Genomic DNA, 19,432 nt, shown 5'->3' with positions numbered 1-19,432 from the left:
GCTAAGGGTTAGTTCTAGGACAGTAGAGGGACTCGGGCTAACACTATAATAATAAGCAGGGATCAGCGAGGAGACTCGCTGTGAAACCCAGTAAATTCCTTCTTCACAGGGTATGTACTGCAGCTTCTGTTGGCTCTAAGGCAAACCACTGGGGAAAAAATTCCTTTTTGTGTAGGCTCATTGCTTCTAAAGTATGCAGAGCTGCTAACTTACAACGGAGAGCAATTGGGGTTCTCAGGGAGATAAGATTCGAATTCAAAAGAGTTCTATGCAAATGCATTTTATGCAGCTGGACTATGTTACAGTTAGTACCTTCGGCCCCCCTTGGCACTGAGCAGCCATCCAACCACAGGTGAAGAATGATTGCTTCAGGAATGAGGTGAAAGGTGATCAGAGAGAGAAGCTTCCAGTGTGTCGGAGAACACGCAGGTCGTCCCCGGTGTCCCCTCAGAAGCCAGACCACTCTCTTGGCAGGAAGGTCACACATAGAGAGAGAGAGAAGGCCGGAGCAATGGGTGGCGGGGGCATGAGACGGATGTTAAAACCTCCTCCGACGTCGCGATGCTACGAGACGGCCTCATCCCCAATGCTTTTCCACCACGAGGAGATGAGACGGTGACGGCTTCTGAATTGTCTCAAAAGAGAATTCCAAAGCGGTGCCCGGCTCAGCCGGATGCTGCAGGAAAATAAAGGGCGGGATCTGCCTTAAAGTGTCACGTGGCCACATAATAACAGGGGTAGTAAGTCATGGTGGTGGCGGCCGTAGTAATAGTAACAATGATAATGACAATAGTGATAGACAATACAAAAGTCTTTCTCTTTCACATTTTTTCTGCAGAGCAACCTACCTGACTATGTTTTACTTAAGCCACTATTAGAGTTACTTTTCATTATATTCGAGGAAAAACAGTGAACGGCAGGAATCGATAGCCCCCGGGGATATTCTGGAGAGTCCTGGGTGTTGGAAGGGAAAGGCCAGAACAAACAAACACTAGATGATCCCAACACGTAATTAAAAACTGATCTTCCTTAGTGAAAAAAAAAAATGCCATTGACCTTGATTTTGATGCTGGATGTGCACAGGGCAGACTTTCCAAGATGCATGTGTGCCACCGCACTGTACTGGGGATGGCACCTTCTTGAAGGATAAAAAAGGCATTGGACAGTCGGCAGGACAAAGAAATGGAAATACAAGTAGGAACAATCTTAAAAAAAAAAAAAAGACATTTAAGGACTCTTTTTGATGCATGCGTAGTTCATACTTGTCCTTTTCTGTCACAGAGGGAGGGAAGGGTGACAACCCAGAAGTCCCGGCAGAAGCCGCCTTGGTTATCACAGCTTCGTGCCCCGCCGTGTGGGGGGCACTGGTGTTTGTCCTCAGGCTGGCTGGGGGCGTATTTGAAACAGGCAGGATTTTTAATGAAACTCACGATGAGAAAAGAAAGGGAGAATTCGGGTTACCCAAAGGATATAAAAAAGCAAGTTAGTTCAAGCATTTCAAAGTAGTTCCAAGAACACAAACGAATCTAGCGTTTGCACAAAATAGATCATTCCAACCCAGGACAAGACACTCAGGGCTGACAGTGGGTAATATTTTTCTTTTTTGTAAGAAGAGAAGGGGCTGGGGGTGGAGGTGGGAGAAGGGTGAGCGTCCTTCCCTAGTCCATGATGAGACTGGGTTCTTCCCTTTTATCAGTCCACAGGAGAGCAATGCCAGGAAGAAGGATGCGTGTCAGAGCCTGGGAGCCCGGAAAATAGGCCATTCCGTGAGTCAGGCTGGAGAAGCTGAGCAGGAAATGAGCCGTCGAATGAGCAAAGGTGGGTGACCGTGACTTGGGGAGGAAATGTGGTGTTGACAGACAGACAGGACAGCCCAGGAGCTCACCCAGGGGTCCCCGCCAGCCATGAGCCCTCAGAGGTGCTGTTTCTCCACCAGACAAGGCCCGGTCAGGTGGTAGAGGCTCAGCTGCATACATGTCACATGATTTCGCCAAATGAGACCATGGCCCAGATTGTCTAATAAGTTTTCTATTCATCAAACAAATGAGGACTGAGTTCCCACCACTTGCCGAGCACTGTGCTGGGCGCTGGGGCCCTGAGCACGAGGGGAAACTGGCTCAGGTTCACCCAGTTGTAACTGTGTGTGTAAATCAGCCTGGAACCAGCAGGCTGTGGAGGAAACTGTGTTATTAGTATTTTTAAAGCTCGCTTTAAAAAAAAAAAAATTGCTCAAGAAAAATAGCCAAAGAATTTAAGAGATGAGTTTGACAGGGAACCTGGCAGCTTAGAAGTAGCTAGAGTTAATGAAATGTGAAACACCATGTGGTCTAGAAAAAGGGGGGGTCGGGGTTGAAGAGCGTGAGCAGCCATTCCACGGGCCCCCCGCCACCTTGACGAGCGCCTGACGTATCATCAGACTTAATACATGCGTGCTAAATGTGAGATGCAGGTACCCCAGCTCAGCCTGTATCTTGTCGTCTGAATTGAACAAGTCACTTGGCATCTTAGGAACTTATTTTCTTCCGTATAAAACACAAACGACGGTCACTTTCTTACCTGTCCTTATGTATCAAATGTCAGGATTAAATGAGATAATGTGGGCTTAAGCGCTTTCTAAATTACGAAGCACTATACACAATTCGAAAAATGCGAACTATGCTGAGGAAACACTGTCGCTTAATACTAGAATATAAATTAGGGCACCATACTGAAGTTAGGGTGAACAGAATTAAGATTCTAGGCACAGAATTTCTATTCGTTTGGCCTTTACGTCGGTAAGAATGGTACGCGTTTACTGAACTGTGTGAACTTACTAGGAAAGGGTTTTACTTGCCTCCTGTCGGTGAGCTCAGCTGTCCCATGTTGCCTCACTCTCTAAGTTGACGTCCTGAGCTCTTCATCTTCTGTTCAGGTAGACCGGAGGGGCCCGGCGGTATCGGCAGATTAGGGTGACATTATGCCGTTATCCCTTAAATTGTCTCTTCTATTTTCTCCTTCTGGGAGATTTACTCTGATTAGATTTGTGTTAGAGCTTGTTCCATTTTGCATATCTCTTAATATTTCTTATTCTATCTCTATGTCTCCCCGAGTTTAATTCTAGATTTATTTTTCTCATAGTTCGCCAATTTACTTACTTTTATCTTACACTGGCCTAATCTTATACATGGCCTAATCCATGAAGTCTCTGGGGGCCAATAGTTTTCATTTCTAAAAGTTGTATTTGTTTCTCATTCAGATTTATCTGATAATTTTATCAGATTCTTTTATTTCATGCTTCCGTATCTGAATTACTTTGGCTATACATCTGTTTTTGTTGTTTCTGATAATTCTCACTTGTGGTGGCTGATTTCGTCAGGCGTTTGGTGATTCCGAACTATGTGCTCCTGTTTATTTGGTCTTATTATATGGTAATCACGTTTCACTCACTCCAAGAATGAGAGCAGAGTTTTTTTGTTGTTGTTGTTCTTTGTTTGTTTGTTTGTCGTTTCCAGTATCATTTGCTTACGCTGAGAACCAGTAGGTGTCATTGACCTGAGATGATTTAGCCTCTGTTTCGAGTCTGTAATGTACTGTTTCGGCCCTCCCTCCCAGCCACGGCATAGTATTCCAATATTGGTACTTGCCCTCAGAGTAAGTCCAGTTTATATCTCTTTACTACCACTCACTGTTCATTTTTGTTCATTTGTTTGTTTATTATTTTCGGTGGGTGTTGGGAGAACATTATCCACGAGTCTTTCACGTTTCTGTGTGAGAAGCATTGACAGCTATTGTTCTGAATTATCTTTTCTAGGATTTTTTAGAGCCAACAGCCTGGGGAGATATAAACGCTCTCTCCATCTGGGGCAAGGGGTAGGTTTATCCAGAAGAGTAAACAGAATCTCTCCCTCTAGGGCAAATGTTGAGCAAGTTTGCTAGTAATCCTTCAAAAAGATTGGGTTTTCCTAATCTGAGCGTTCTTCAAACATGATATAAACACAGGGCATACAGGGCATCCTCCTGGGCTGCTCCACCACCCCATGAGGCTTAGAGGTCAGGGAGCTCAGGAGAAGGTGAAGCTCAGGCCGCCTGCCATGTCGTGAGTAATAACTGAGGTGACTCCTGTCTTCCACCTGCATCCACGAACCTGTGGCAGGCGACTTGTTAGTTTGAAAGCTGGGTACTATCTCAGACTCTTCACATTTCTTAACAGTAGGGAGGACATGGTGAGGTTTTCTCTTATTTTGTGTAAACATAGCAGTTTATTAAAAGGTCCGACTAGTTATTTTGCAGCCAAGACCTATTCATAGTATCTATTCCAGTATCTTGCCCGAAGTGAACATGGAATGTCTTATTCACGTTTGTCTTCTATGCTCAACAATGAAGTCGTGTTGAATGAATGAATGGCTACGTGAATGAAGGCAAAACACTAAAATCATACAATGTAGAAAAACTATAACGTGTTGAATTTAATAAACAACTAATAAACTAATTAGGAACAATTTATCCAGTTAACCATCTGGGTTACAGTGCAGTAGCATTATGCTTACATTTAATTTATAATATTTGAATATATGTGTTTGAGCAAAGGGAAAAATTAAACTAGATAGGGCAAGTAATTTTAGCAACTGCTCCAAGCCCAGAGTCCATACCCCAGAGAGAGTCTGAGAGTTGGGACATTTGAAGCAATGTAATGTCTCTCGGTTGGTCCCATTCACAAATGCCAACTCTATTCTATGAGTGAGATTTTTATAGATCAGGAGACAAAATTTTAATAAAACAACAAACCTTTACCTAATTTTTGAGGCACAGGGCAAGACGACAAATAGAGGCCTGTAAACCATATGCCTGAGTACTTAAAAGTTATAAATCAAGTTAACAAAGAGTTAAGTAAAAAAATTCTATCCTCTCAACATTGAAACTTATACCTTCATATTAACAAAAGTTAAAAAAAATAAATATGAGTAAAGCTATGGTTTTATGTGACTGAAAGTTTGGAAAACATCAAAGACAATGGAAGTTAATTATTATTATACACATAAAGGTATCCTGTTTATGGGCCGGTGATGTCTGAATGAGTAATACAGGAAAGACATCCACAATTCATAAAGTATTATGTATTTAGCCCATAAAAATTTATTATTCTTTCCTTTGTTCCAGTAAAATTACTAATTATATTGTTATGAACAAGATTTTCACATTTTTGTTTTGATACAGTATTGTTCTAGCACAAAGTAAAATATAAATCTACAAAGTATATAAAAACATAAATTGAAGCAAATGTAAGAAAAGGAAGTTTGTTATTTTATACACCTATTTTAAAAGTTACTCTCTCAAGATATTAAAAGTTATCCATTAACGTTAAAGCCAAGATAGAAATTATAATTTATGTTTATCTAAAATCTAAACCGAAATCTTGAAATAAAGCTGAAAAGGTTTGAAAACTCAATTAAATCATTAATTTTTTAAGTACAAAGACCACTCACAGTTCTAGCATTCAGTGTTTCCCATTTGACGCACATGACATCTCTACCACTATTGAATAAATTTAAAAGCAAAGTGAATGTTTAACGATGTAAACACGTGTGCATCTAGCTACCGTGTGCAGATACCACACTAGTTCTTAAATCTCTCCAGAACCGTAATTGGGACGGGAAGGGACGTAATACCGTGGATGCTCATCACTCCTGGGCAGCAGCATTTCTTCAGGCGGGGTTCCCTTGCGTTCCTCCCAGGCGGTATCTCCATATCAGCTCTCCCTCTGCTGGCTCAAAGCCTGGGGGGAAATCCTCCCTTCTTCTCACCCCTCCAAGTCTGGCTCAGATTTTTGTCTCCCTTGGCCAGCTCCAGGGATTGAGCAACAAAATGCAAATTGTGTCATTTCAGTGATCCTGCATACGAGCAAAATGTGCCAGTGTTTACATTTGTAACTGCCATAACTGCCATTGCACAATGTAAAGATGAATGGTGAGACGCATGCCAATAATTTAAAACTTAAAATTTTCTTACTCAGGGTGACATGACAGAGCGCATAAAAAATACCATTACAAGTCGAGAGAGAGAGAGAGACTGGGTGAAGGAGGAAAAAGTGTCTTTATATGTATCTTTCACAACACTTTCTCTGTTTTTTGTTTTTTTTTTTGTTTTTTTTTTTTTAATAAAAAGGATACTTTTATTTTGCACTTGGCCCCACCAATTATGTGTCCAACTTTGGTTATGGATCATTCTGGACCAAAACTGAGCCCTGGATCCCAAGTGACAGAAGCAGTCGTGTATTTTTAAAACATTTACTTGCCTTTGTTTGAACTTTGACATCTAAGGAGTTAGTCTAAAATTAATGACTTAAGACAGGGTGCCTCGTGCTCAGGCCTAAAGGCAGAGCTGAGTAAGGCCCTAAAACACACACCAACTCCTACTGCTGGACATGGCCAGCCCTGGAAACTTTCTCTATTATTGGGAAAAAATCTGGTCGAGTCGATCATACTAGGAGAAGGTAGAGAGATGCACAACTAGAAACAAAATAGGATTTTACTATTTTCATTTTTCTTCTGATTTAGAATCCATTCTCCTGTAAGATGGGCTCCCCTGTAGAAAATTCTATTTGACTACATTAGTCGGCGGTGGGATTTTTGAAACCGATATGTATATATAAACGTGGCCACTAAAGTTTTATAAAAATGGTTTTTCAAAGGTTTTTTTTTTTTCTTTTTTAGACTGCTTGGGACATTAGTAAGATTGTACTTCTCAAAAGATATATATATATATAATGTCCTTTATTCATACCCCCATGGCACGCAGCATACTGGCCTTTATTAGACTCTCAGCATATTATATTAACTCATAGAATTAATGTTGTTTCTTAATTTTGGTGATTGCATTATTAGTATACTCAATTCTGAGAAGTTTTTAATTTTAGAACACATCGTCTCTGACTAGGTCAGTTCAAATGTTTCGAAATAAGTGGCGTATATATATCGCGAACACTTGTGAATGTGTCTTTAACCCAACCCTTACCACCATCCCACCCCCCACCCCCCAAAAAAAATCCCTGAAAAAAAATCACAAGTGAATAAACAGCCCAGTCAGAGGCAGCTGAGTCTTCAGGTTACGGGGCTCCGTGAAAAATCATAGAGGCCTGGAAATTAAATTCGACTCCCCTTGCTCTAAATGTCTCTGACACCTAAGGCACTGTTGAAGTTGAATAACAGTTAAATAAGGCAACTTCGTCGGTTGCATGTTTTTAAAAAATAGGCCATCATTCTTTCCTCAACTTCCCCGTCAATAGAGGAGAAAAGAGTCATCTACCACTTCCTTGTCATTGCTGCACATACGTTCTGTTCCCCTTGGGCAACAGGATTACTTCTGAGATTACCTTTCTGGGATTCAAAGGAATGTGTGAGAAGCCGGGCCCGCCTCCTCCTCTGGACATCTGGTCAACCTCCAGCAGCACGGCCAAAAAGGCTTCTTCCGAGAATGGTGAGTCAGCAGCAACTTATTTCGGTATCCACCGACACCCAGATAGACACAGAGGTGTACCCCGCTTTCCACCATCGCTGCCGTGCACTGCACAACGAGGCGTGCTCAGCCAGGTCAAAATCGAGTTGCCGTCAGCCTGTCTCCAGGCTCCGTCACGCATCAGCCGTTGTTGTCAAAGGAGCTCGACTTCCCCCCGCCCCCCATATTCCCATCAGAGAGAGCACGGAAGGCCTTTGACTGCTCAGTCGTTTGCACTGTAGCTTTTCACGAGCTTTTCAGGGAAATCAGAGCAAACGATGGATGACAGGTTAAAGGAGACGGGCGATGAGTAAATGAGAACATCAACTAGGTTTTCGTACTCTACAGGGCAGGGTAAATGTAGTATTTTTGTTTGTTTGTTTTTTAAATAGCATACCCCATCTGTTGAGATTCAGAAATTGATGCATGAACATCCAGGCTTCATGCTGGTGTTTTCAAGGTCAGGTGGATGAAATTGAACGGGGCCTCAGATTTAGTGTTAAGAGCCACGAGGGCCAAACTTACACTCTCTAAATCTGTCACGTTTCGCAACTATCAGCAAAAAAAAAAAAAAAGAACTTTCGCCTGTCTCTTTGAGACAATCGACTCGTTTTCACTGCTCCAGGATGCCTCCCTCCCTCCCTCCCTCCAGCCGAATCCTATCAACTCTTCAGCCTCCTCCCGAACACTGCCCAGAACACCGCAGCCCTCAGCAGAATCCCGCGTCCACAGGCGCATTTGTCTTCTGCGATACCTATCGAAGTTCATCTTTGATGCCTTATTTCAGAATCCTTGTAGTATTTCATTTAGGTTGCTTGACGCTTTTCCGAACCCTTTAACTTTTGGTATATTCGTGCTTTGGCTCCTCGAACAAATTGTTAATTCTTCAAGAAAACTAGCAAGTTTCACCACAGTACTTCAAACTTCTTGTTTTCTGATGGCAATATAGTTTGTATGCATTTGTGTATAACCTTCCTCACTAAGTTGTAAGTTCTAAGAGGGCACCGAATTTCTCTTCATCTCTGGATTGTCAGAAACATCGAGAACACATAGGGACTCATTAAGAGTGTTAAACGGATGAATGAATACGTGAGTGAATAACTTGTGTTTCGCCCTTTACTTTAAATTTTAACGTTTCTAACAGTTGCTTTAACAAAGTTGGCAGCAATCAGAACCTGCGTAGTGGTTGAAAGTCCAGGCTTTATAGTTACGCAGATGTATCTTCAAATCCACTTTCCTGCTTACTCTCATTGTCTATCTAATATTGGGCAAAACAGTAAACTTCTCCATACCTCAAATTTAACCCCTTTTAAAGGAGGATAACAATACCTTCTTCGTAAACTTGATGTATTTAATAGGATATTGTAGAGGAGGAAAAAAATTTTCCTCTGCCCTTCTCGGTTTTTGGCTGAGACCGCCTGTAATAAAAAGATTAACAAAAGAAAGGCCAATTTAATTTTGTATGTGTGTAAGAGAGTCCCGCAAAGCTATGAGACAAAAAAGTGACCATAGTAGGAAGCTTTCATAACTTTTTGACAAAGAAACAATATATTTGTGAAGAATTGATAAGATGGAGTTGTGGCCTGAGGGTAGTAAAGTGATGAAGAAGTAATTGTGTTTGTTTATATAGCTCAGCTCCCCCTGCATTGCCTGTCACTCATGATGAGGATGCTTCTACCCTCCTGGTCCAGGGAGGGCACCCTTCGTATGGAAGCTATAGCTCCTGCCTTTGTCCCTAATGGGGGACAAAGGAGGTTCGGAGTGTCCTTCTTACACCAGCTCTGTCTCAGGTACCTTTAATTCAAATGATCAATATGCCAATGTGTTGTATTTTGGAGTGCCATATTCTGAACCCCGACAATATGCTATTCAGCATCCGTGGGTGCAAGGTTGATTTCTTTTAGATGAGACGGCTTCTAGAAGAATTGGTAGGTATGTGAAAAGTAAGAGCTGAGGATCTAAATGTTCCCACACACTTAGGAAAAGATTTATTGTTCTGTAACCTGAATAATAAGTCACCTTCACAACCCATCAATAACCCGCCTTGGTGAATATAGTCATGCAACCTAAGCAGCTGGCCCTGGACTGTCTGTCCAAAGTCAGACGGTCCAGGGCAGACTCAGGGCAGACTCAAGCCAATGAACATGCCTATGGGTGTGAACAGGTCAACGACAGTGTCGCCCAAGTCAGCATCCTTCCGTAACTGGTATCTCTGGAAGTCCACCAACCTCTGAGCCCCATTCTTCCAAAAAGTCCTCCATGACATGAGCAGTCTGCTGGGTGGGGGTCTCATCAGCCTGTGACCTAGTGACAACGGGTGTAACAACAAGTAATAACCGCTTTTACGTAGATGGTTATTATTTACTTGAAGATAATAACAACCATATGCAATGAATATTATTTCCTTTGGAAAGGAAAAAAAAAAACATAGCGTCTATAACATTTATTGGGCACTTACTGACTTCCAGCCACCGTCATCAGCACTTTACCTGTTTTTTGTTTTGTTTTGTTTTGTTTAAGCCTTACAATTGCCTCATCAAATAAGTGTAATCTCCTCGTTTTATAGCTAAATACATGAAGTTTAGAAAGACTAGAGCCGGGACTGAAACCTGGGCCTTCAAACGGCATGTCCTGCTCCTCGCTCTCAGCAGAGTAATGGTGGGAGAGACCCCATCAGCAGGGCCAGGCGAGAGGAGCCGGACGTTTGTGCCTCTGTATTTCTCGGGGTTTTCACAGGAAGGACTTTCACTAAGGAAAACTAGGTGAAGGGTGCCTGTGAACTCCCCGTACAGTCTTGCAAGACTGTACAATATCACAGCCAGGAAGATGACAGTAACACAATCCTGGAAGCTTATTTAAAGTTCACAGGTTTCGTGGACACTCACATACTCATTTGTGCATGCGTGTGAACATACACATCTAAGCACATTTATATCAACCTAGTCAATGCAATTTTAATGCAGATATAGGTTCATGCGACCATCATCACAAGTCAAGACACAGAACTGCTCAGCCTCCCAAGATCCCCTGTGTTAACCCTTTGTAGCCACCTCCACCTCTTCCCTAACCTCTGTCGACCATTAATCTCCTCTCCATCTCTCTGGGGTTTGTTATTTTAAGAATGTTGCGCGAATAGGGTCATATGGGGTAGCATTTTGAGGTTTCTGTTTTTTTGTTTTTTTTTAATTCAGTATATTTCCATTAAGATGGAGCCCAGTTTTTGGCTGTATGAACAGTTTTATTGCTACATGGCATGCCTGGTCTGGATGTGTTATCGCTTGTTTAACCATTCACCTGTTGAAGGCCGTTTGGGTTGTTTCCAGTTTGAGGCTACAGGTTTTTTTGTGAACACAAGTTTCCATTTCTCTGGGTAATTGCCCGAGGCTACCATTGCCGAATTATATGGTAAGGTCATGTCGAGTTTTTAAAGAAAACCGCCAAACCGTTTTTTCAGGGTGGCCGCGTCGCTGTCATCCACCAGCAATGCGTGAGCAATCGCCTCTCTGCGTTCTCACCAACGTTCGGTGTTATTACTAATTTTTATTTTAACCACAGATGGGCATGCCGTGATATCGCGTGGTTTTCATTTGCATTTCCTCACCAGCTGATGATGTTTAACATGTTTTCTTGTGCTTTTTTTTTTTTTTTTTTTTTTTACCATCTGTATGCCCTTTTTGTGAAATGTCTGTTCATAACTTTTGCTCATTCTCTGGTTGGATTGTGTGTTGTTACTGTTGAGTTTTCAGAGTTTTTTACATGCTCTAGATATACAGTCTTCATTGGTTTTGTGCTTTGCAAAGGTTTTCTGATCTTTTTATCCTCCTCATTGTGTCTTTCCCAGAGTGAAAGTTTTTATTTTTGATGAGGTCGAATATATTAATTTTTTTTATAGACTATGTTTTTGGTGTCCAACCTAAAAACTCTTCACCTAGCCCTAGGTTGTGAAGATTTTCTTCCTTTTCTTCTAAAAATTGTATCATTTACATTTTACATGGAAGTCTCCATGACCCATTTTCAGTTGATTTTTTTATGTAAGGTATAAAGTTTAGGTTGAAATTTATTTACAACTTTTTCTTTAATCCCCATAGAGGACACCAACAAAAACTCAGAAGATGCACGCCTAGAGTCAGAAAATGGAAATGGACGTGAAATTCTCAAGAACTTTGGTGCTTTTTTAAATATCCAGAAATGAAGGTATCGTACCATAAACTTTTTTTGAATTAACCAAAATCTCTAGTCGTTTTACTATTTTCCAGTTGTAGCATTCAGACATAAGGAGAAATACTTAACAGGATTACTAGTTAAATATTCAAGCTGGTCACATTCTAGTCTAACCTGATGATTGTAAATGAAAACAGTTAAAAAAGCATACTCTTGAAAAACTGAGTTTTCCAAGTCTTCTATTCTTGATGTCAAACCAAGTAACTCTCGTTCCTGATCGTAACTCCAGGGATGTCGTCTCAATTGTGGCTATTAACACCACACAGAGGAGACTCCCAACAGGCAAAGGTCAATGCCATGGCCCTTATGTGACGTCTCTTTGGCTTCTCTTGTGTAAATGACAGTTTGTGTTATGGGGAATATCCCCACCAGTGATCCCTCGTGTAGCAGGAGAAGGAGTGAAGGCACTCTCTGAAGGTGTACAAACACGAGTTTTATTTTATGGCAATTTTAGACAGTTGAGAAGCATTTAGGGAAGTAATCTGGCGGGGTCCGGAGTGCCTTATAAAACGAGGTTGCGTGCTAGTTAACGATGTGCGGTTGTAGCTGTTTTCCCGATGATGTTTCGTACAGGAAAGAGTGGAAAACAAGGCAAAGAAAGCCAAGGCAGCGATAAGAGAATATTTCTCTTAAAATGTATATATATTATTATAAAATCATTTTATTATAAAATTATTATGTTTATATTTTATATATAATATATAGACGTCACAGAGAATGATGAGAAATGCTAATTCACATTTAGGTGAGAGAGAGCGATTCAGTCTATAGACTTTTCTGGCTCAGGTTTGAGAATCCCAAGGAGGATGCCCTTTCTCATGAAAGGAAGCACACGTATTTGGAACATGAAGCTTCATGTTTAAAATAATAGGAATAACAACAATCGTAAAAAGGCTGTTCTGTTTCAAAAGTCTATTTAACCCTTAGCTACGTTTGAAAATACCTGAGCCCAAGCCTCAGGAATGTGGGTTACCATTCACGTTGCTCAATCTCACCAGAAAAAGACACCTCTCTGGCAATGAACTGCAGCCTAAAGAAAATACTTCTGCAACTGCCAGGTTGAGCTTTGATTCAGATGAAGGATAGGTAAGAAAAGAAAATATTAAAACCCCGTGAGGTGTTTTGAAGATGGCCTTTTATTTCTGTTATGAGTGGGGCCAGTCTTCCAACGTTGTTTTGTTTTTCCAGACCAGGAGCCTACAAACTGAAAATGAGAGGTGGGGTGTTCGAGCCACTGGTTACACGAGATCGTACCAGTGTGTAAATGGATGCCCTCCACTCTTTGGAGTGCATATTATCGACACATTTCAGCCAATAAACAGAAGCATCACTTGTTCAAGATTTTTGTACTAATTTCTTACTCCTCTAAGAACAGCATTCGATCGAACAAAATGCCCAGAATGACTTATCGTGGCTAATTGTGTTTTCCAAAACAGTCAGAACAACAGCTTCCATTCCACGTCTTCTGCTTAGAACAGGACTCTCGGGGTGACAGATGGGGTCTGTGCTTCTTCCCCTTGAGACTGGATGCAGTGTGACTATACGACGATAGCGATACTGGGTGACTTTCAGGACGAGGTCCTAAAAGGCAGGCGACGAAGAATTGATTTGTTAGGATTCTCTCTCTCGTGTCAGCAGCCAGCCTTGTTATGATCTGCACGTCCTGAGGCCACCATGACGGAGGAAGCCCAGACTCACGTGGAGAGGTTCTGGGAATGCTGAAACGGGGAGCTGGGCCAGCACCCAGCTGCTTTTGCATCCCTCACCCCACTTTTCAGCTCCAGCCCACACCCGCCGGCCATCGCGAGAGACACCCTGGCCAGGAACCACCCTCCTGAGCTCCTGTCCCAGGGAACCCTTCAGGGATTATAAATATATGGTGTTGTTTTAAGCCCCTAAGTGTGGGATGATTTATTATCTACAAATAGATAATAAATAGATATGTACTGGCCTGTTAATGTAATCAAATAGCTAGTTAATTTGATTAACAAGACACATTAAATCAGTAGGTAGTCAGAAAAAGATTACGAATACTGTGGATTCGATCAGACATCAGGTCACTTTTCTGACATTATTAAAACCTGTCCTTTACTTTTTCGATATCGCTCCACTATTCCTCCTTGAGAGGAATTAGGACTCATTTTACAATGGTTCATTTCTTTGTCACGTAGCATTTTCTTCTTCCTTTTCAAACGCGTGAATTGTTTCATTCTTTAAGTCTCATCTCAATCCCTGGTCACCTTCACCCTCTGCTCTGACCCCTCGCAAACTTCTCTGACCACGACATTTGCTCGCCATCTAGAATCGTGTGTGTATACATATGTGTGTCCACATGTCCTTCTCAAGTAGATTATAAATCCTTCAATGTCAAGAACCATATTTCGTGGTTTTTATATCTTTATATCCCATCGAACTGTAGCATGGCATTTTACATAATTCCATGATTTATTGGATATACCATTTTGATAGCCGATTGCTTTTTCAAGCATCACGAAGAATGATTACCAATCAACTTGATCTAGTCGTTTGAAAAGACAGGTCTCTATGCATAAACCTATATATTTAGAAAGCTGAAATAACTTATTGGAAGGTTACAAGTTAGGTAAGTGATATTTTTGTCATTTTGGAGAAAACAATTGGTGTTTAAATAAGATAATTTCTGTTCTTATCTCATAAATATGCAAATCATTATAATCAAAGTAACCAATAAATTTTACATTGACAGTCACAGCCTAATATACAACTGATTAAGAAACTTGGCTTTTGATCCAATAACAGTGATCTGATTAAGGCTATAAACATCTTCAAGACTCTTACTACTAAAATAATTTATATCCAAAAATTTATGTCATTTACATTATGGATCACATAAAAATTAAGATTTGGTTCAAATGACAAAACAATGAAGTTGGTTATTTTAATCTGAGTCAGTATACAAAATGTATTCATTGTTTTTCCACATGACTTTCTAACCGTTCAAACTGGTTATTTGCTGATCTATAGACAAAGGTGCCAGCTGACCACCTGAAGTTTTCATCTAGCTGATTTTGTGTAGTTCGGTCCATTCTGAAACTGAGCCTCACAAAAGCACGTTTGTGAGAGTCCTCGGCTGACATGCGCAGACACCGACTCGGTGCCCGGACAGAGCGGCGCCCACCGGGCAGGCCTGCCCTCCCGACCGGAGCCTCCTGCACAGGGCCCCTCACTGCGCTGTGAGCCAGGACTCAGCCTGGAGGTGCGAACAGGACCCCGGCTTCCAGGTGGTACGCGGAAGTCAGCGACCAGGAGAGCAGAGGGTCCTCAGGCCCAAGGCCGACGCACCTTCTGTGTCAACCGTCCAGGAGCCAAAAGCCAAGTCGCATTAGAAAATTAAAAAGAAAGCGCGCAGAGAGAGAGTTTGATCTTTTTCTCCCACTGGAATCCACGTGATATTTAACTAGGATGGTTATTACAGCTATTTATAGATTCTGCTGTGAAGAATTGTGTGAGTTTACATACACACGTATAAATAAATACACAGTCATAATCACTTAGAATAAATAGACATTTGAAACAAGAACCCGAGGATTCATACTTTCATCTCCTGTTTGTATAATCTTTCATTCATTGGCACGTTGGCAATGATGTTGAAAAAGTTGTACGACCACCCAGGACCAGAAGCATAAATGTAAATGATCTTTCTCCATTCGGCAAACTTGTCGAGTATCAGCTTGTAATCACCAATCCCATCTTCTACTTACTGAAGGCCTTGGAGATGCATTAAAGGTCAAAGCAGATGCAAGTCATTGATTTTTATCCATTCTTAACAGATGGACTTAGAAGACGTGTAAACTGTCATACAAAATCTAAAATGATAGCTGGTACTTTGCATACCCGATGAGTGGAAGAACTTGCCCTGCAAAGCGATGTGTAAATGACTTACCGCTTGCTTCTAGAAATGAGCCCCACGGAGTACCTGGTCCAGGTTAATTACACTGAACTAAATTGAATTGAGTTGAATCGTATCGAAGACGCTAACAAGAAATGGTGGAAAACATCACAGCTGCCTACCATTAAGTAACTGTAGGTGGCGCTATCAACATAACACTATTATTCAAAAGTAATAGCTAAGGAATATCCTGAGGGCAGGAGAGAGGAGGCGGGAATACAGCCTACCCCAAAATGTGTCACTGAAAAGTATCCTAAGTCCTGTCGTTGATGTGTCAGTCAGGGTCCGTTTAGTTCCAAGTACCGAAAAAACTTAAATCAAGCTGTCTCAAAACCCAACACCGATCCCCCACAAAAATGGGATGAAAATTAGTGATTTACAGACCGCTGTAATTGAGAGGCCCAGCCGTCTGGTTCACATACCCATCCCTGGCACCAATGGGTGAAATGAGGTTCCACAGAAGGAAGAAATAGTATGAATTATACATACAACACACACACACACGTGCACACACACACACACACACGCACGCACGCACGTGCACACACACACACTTTTGTCCACTATAATTATACCTTTATAATTTATACCTTTGAGATAATTACTGATCCTTTCCCTAGTTTTTTTTTTTTCTTTTAAGATTTAAAACAAGCAAACAAAAAACCTGCTTGAAAGTACATTGTTTATTTAGGAATGAATTTCTTGAATATTTTGTCCCAGATAAGAGATGGAGAAATATGACATTGTTGGGGACAAGTAATAGAAACCAGTTAAAAGACCAAGAATGGGGGCCAGGGTGAGGCAGGTAAAACGGTGCCAAGGATAAACTTTACCTGTTTTACAGTTTTGCCCTTGGCATAATTTTACCCTTTGCTAGGGGAAGACAATTCAAAGAAACAACTCTTAGCAGTATAAACAATGAGTTGCAAACTTTTTCAACACCAAAATAAACAAAGAAGTGTTGGAACATGTAGATTAAGAATACAAAGAAAAAGGCCAAACTGAAATACTCAGAGGCAATGCATATCCAGAACTTCTAAAATCTCATCCAGATATTGAATCCTCCTGATTATTTAAAATGGCAGAGCTAATTATTATTTTTTAACCTTTCCCCTCAAGGCCACTTGAAAACTACATTGAGAAACCGAGGGCAATTAATTTGTCCAGTAAATGTGGCATAGAGTAATGACTACTTTTAAATGGGTTTGCAAACCTCTTGCAAGTGCCTTACACATGAATGAATGTCAGATTGCTGGTGGTTCCTGGACTCACAGCCTCACAGAGCAGCTTCCAAGCAGGACTGCATTCAAACCTTCGTTCTTCCAAATTAGCTTTTATTTAAAAAAAAAAAAAAAATCTCAAATGAAAGATTCTACAGACTTTTCTTAATTCGACAGAATTTTCTAAGTTCTACAGCCTTTTCTAAATTCTAAATTTCTAATAACAACAGAAGTACATAGTGAGATCTATTGAATGCAAAGAATAACTAACGACAACCTATACCTCCAGGGCCATCGATTCGGGCATGCAGGGACAGCATGTTGTAATAGAAATCGGGGCTTGTGGGCAGGCGAACCTAACTGAAACCTTATTTCCTCTGATTATTAGTTGTGCCATTTTAAAGCAACATACTTAAATTCTCTTTCAGATCCAATTGGTAAATGGGGTTAAAACCTTCCTCGTAAGATTTGCATGAATGATAAATTCAAGGTCATGCAAAACAGTGTCTGACACGTAGTAGGTGCTCATGGGAAAACGCTGTACTAGTACTGATAGAATTGTCCCCAGTGTCACCCTGGGACTTCAGCGGGGGTTAGGGGAAGCCAGAAAGTGTGGGGGAGCCACCTTCATGTGTAATCCACAAGCTGTGACCTCCAAAGCAGGTATACAGCCCCTTATCAGCAGATGCCAGGTGTAGAGGGCGAAGTCACCATATAACGTAAAACAGTTTGGGTCAGTGATTCTTTTGGACTTCACTTGGCCCCGATTACCAACTCGGTCCTGAGAATGGTCCCGTAGGCCACCCTCTGTGCTTTGAGAACGATGACTTCACTGTGTGCATTGTGGAAGTCAGCAAAGCTTACTCCTCTCCCCCGAAAGCTGGTTATCCAGATACTCTAAACAACAAACTACTTCCGGAGTATTTAAAGGACCTGTTAGCCATGCCCATGACATGCCATTTTATTCAGCATAAAAGAGGGAGACTTAATGACAGCTATGATTAGGTAACACTTCTATCTGTGTGAATGACAATGTGAAGTTTAATTTTTTTTTAGCTCTGCAACAATCCCAGCTACCAGCGTCACAGAGCGACCAGGAAGCATTTAAAATAATTATCTGTGTTTACCGATGTTTAGAGGGACTCAGGGCCTCCTTTCTGAATGCATTCAAAATTGCAGACTCATGTTTCAGATAATATTTTATTCCTCGTTACACAGACCTACCATGGCAACCTGATATTTTTCAGGGCAGTAAAAACACACATAAACAGACACCTCTAATTAAACAATCATCGTATTTAATTTTGCCAACTCTGGGTCTCTAAGCCATTTATCTTTTTTTTCCCATTGTCCTCTAAAACCTTTTTAAAGAGTATTTGTTTGATTTAATATGTGAAAGCTCAAGAGGCCTCCGGCACCCACAGTTTTCATGGTGCAATTATGTGGGGTGCAGATTTTAACTATGGGGGTGAAGAAAGGTAGTCAAACTTATGGTTTCATCTTCTCAATATTTTAGAATTCAAGAAAACAACACTCAGGCAATTAGGCTTCTCCCCACCCTCATCCCCAAGTGCAAGGTCAGTTTGACACTCCGAATGGTTAAATCATCCTTGGCTAAGAGTCTGAACTTGGCAGAAGCTCCGTAATGAGAAAGCCAGACGACTGGTATCGTTTGTCACATGAGTGCCCCGCACTTCATCTAGCCCTGGTTTGTTGTTGCTAGGAACAGCCATGACTTAAAAGCAGTCATTAGGGATGTTTAAGGTTTTAACTGCTTTGACACTAGATGTGGTCTTCGCCTTCAATGGCAACTTTCAGCGTTAAACTCTACACATAAATAAGCAGAGTCAGCCTCCTCTGGTCGGTTCATTTCTGCCGCTCCTTACTGAAAGAATTCCATCAGCTTCTTGCCCTGGCTGTGAAAAATCGCAGAGCTTTTTCTAAAGCATACGCTGGCTTTCATTGACGAACACAGAAAACCAAGGATCGAGGCTCTCTCCACTCAATCTTTTGAATTTTCTACCATCACTTAAACGAAGCTGCAGAAATAGCGCAGCTTTTCAAAGGACTGAGATTAATATCAGATCGCGATTTCAAGACCCTCGGGCGATTTGTCCTCCGGGTAAATACACACTAAAAATAATATTGTTGAAGCTCTCCTAACCAGTCTTCATGTAACGAATCAGTGGATTAACCCGGGTCCTTGTGACTGTGAAGTTTGAGGTTTCGTACACTGTCCTGTACTCACTTGCATAAACATTTGTCAGATGAGACAGGCAACCCAGAATTTTTTCGGAGTTGATCATTATATGAAAATTGCCCAGTGAGTTCAAAGAAAATAATACCCTCAATAATTCCAAGTAGACCTAATCTTAATTAAATTCATTCTCTTAATTCCTCTAAATGTTCTCTGCAAGAAACATGGAAATATAACAAACTATTCAACATGATAAACAAATTTTGTACTGTATTAAGAACCTTCCATAAATAGAATATGTCTTCGGGTTTTTTTTTGTTTGTTTCTTTGTTTGTTTTTTGTTTTTTCATTTTCTTTCTAGTGCCAAACAGGGTATCAAAAGACCAGGGAGTTTTG

General features: G+C 41.1%; 1 long non-coding RNA gene across 4 annotated transcripts in view; it reads left to right on the top strand.

Moving 5' to 3' along the window:
- The window catches only part of LOC107520858, a 350,307-nt gene that overhangs the window by 242,700 nt on the left and 88,175 nt on the right, over positions 1 to 19,432 (top strand). For all 4 annotated transcript variants that reach the window (XR_004955424.1, XR_004955422.1, XR_004955423.1 and 1 more), the window contains exons 6-8: positions 1,697 to 1,818; positions 7,331 to 7,452; positions 11,559 to 11,664. This is a non-coding gene — a long non-coding RNA (uncharacterized LOC107520858). The remainder of the gene's footprint in view (positions 1 to 1,696; positions 1,819 to 7,330; positions 7,453 to 11,558; positions 11,665 to 19,432) is intronic.

The sequence above is a fragment of the Rousettus aegyptiacus genome, unplaced genomic scaffold, assembly GCF_014176215.1.
Source record: "Rousettus aegyptiacus isolate mRouAeg1 unplaced genomic scaffold, mRouAeg1.p scaffold_m13_p_18, whole genome shotgun sequence".
NCBI classification, from domain to species: Eukaryota; Metazoa; Chordata; class Mammalia; order Chiroptera; family Pteropodidae; genus Rousettus; species Rousettus aegyptiacus.
The sequence above is the reverse complement of the archived record's forward strand: the minus strand, read 5'-3'. Positions and strand labels throughout refer to the sequence as shown.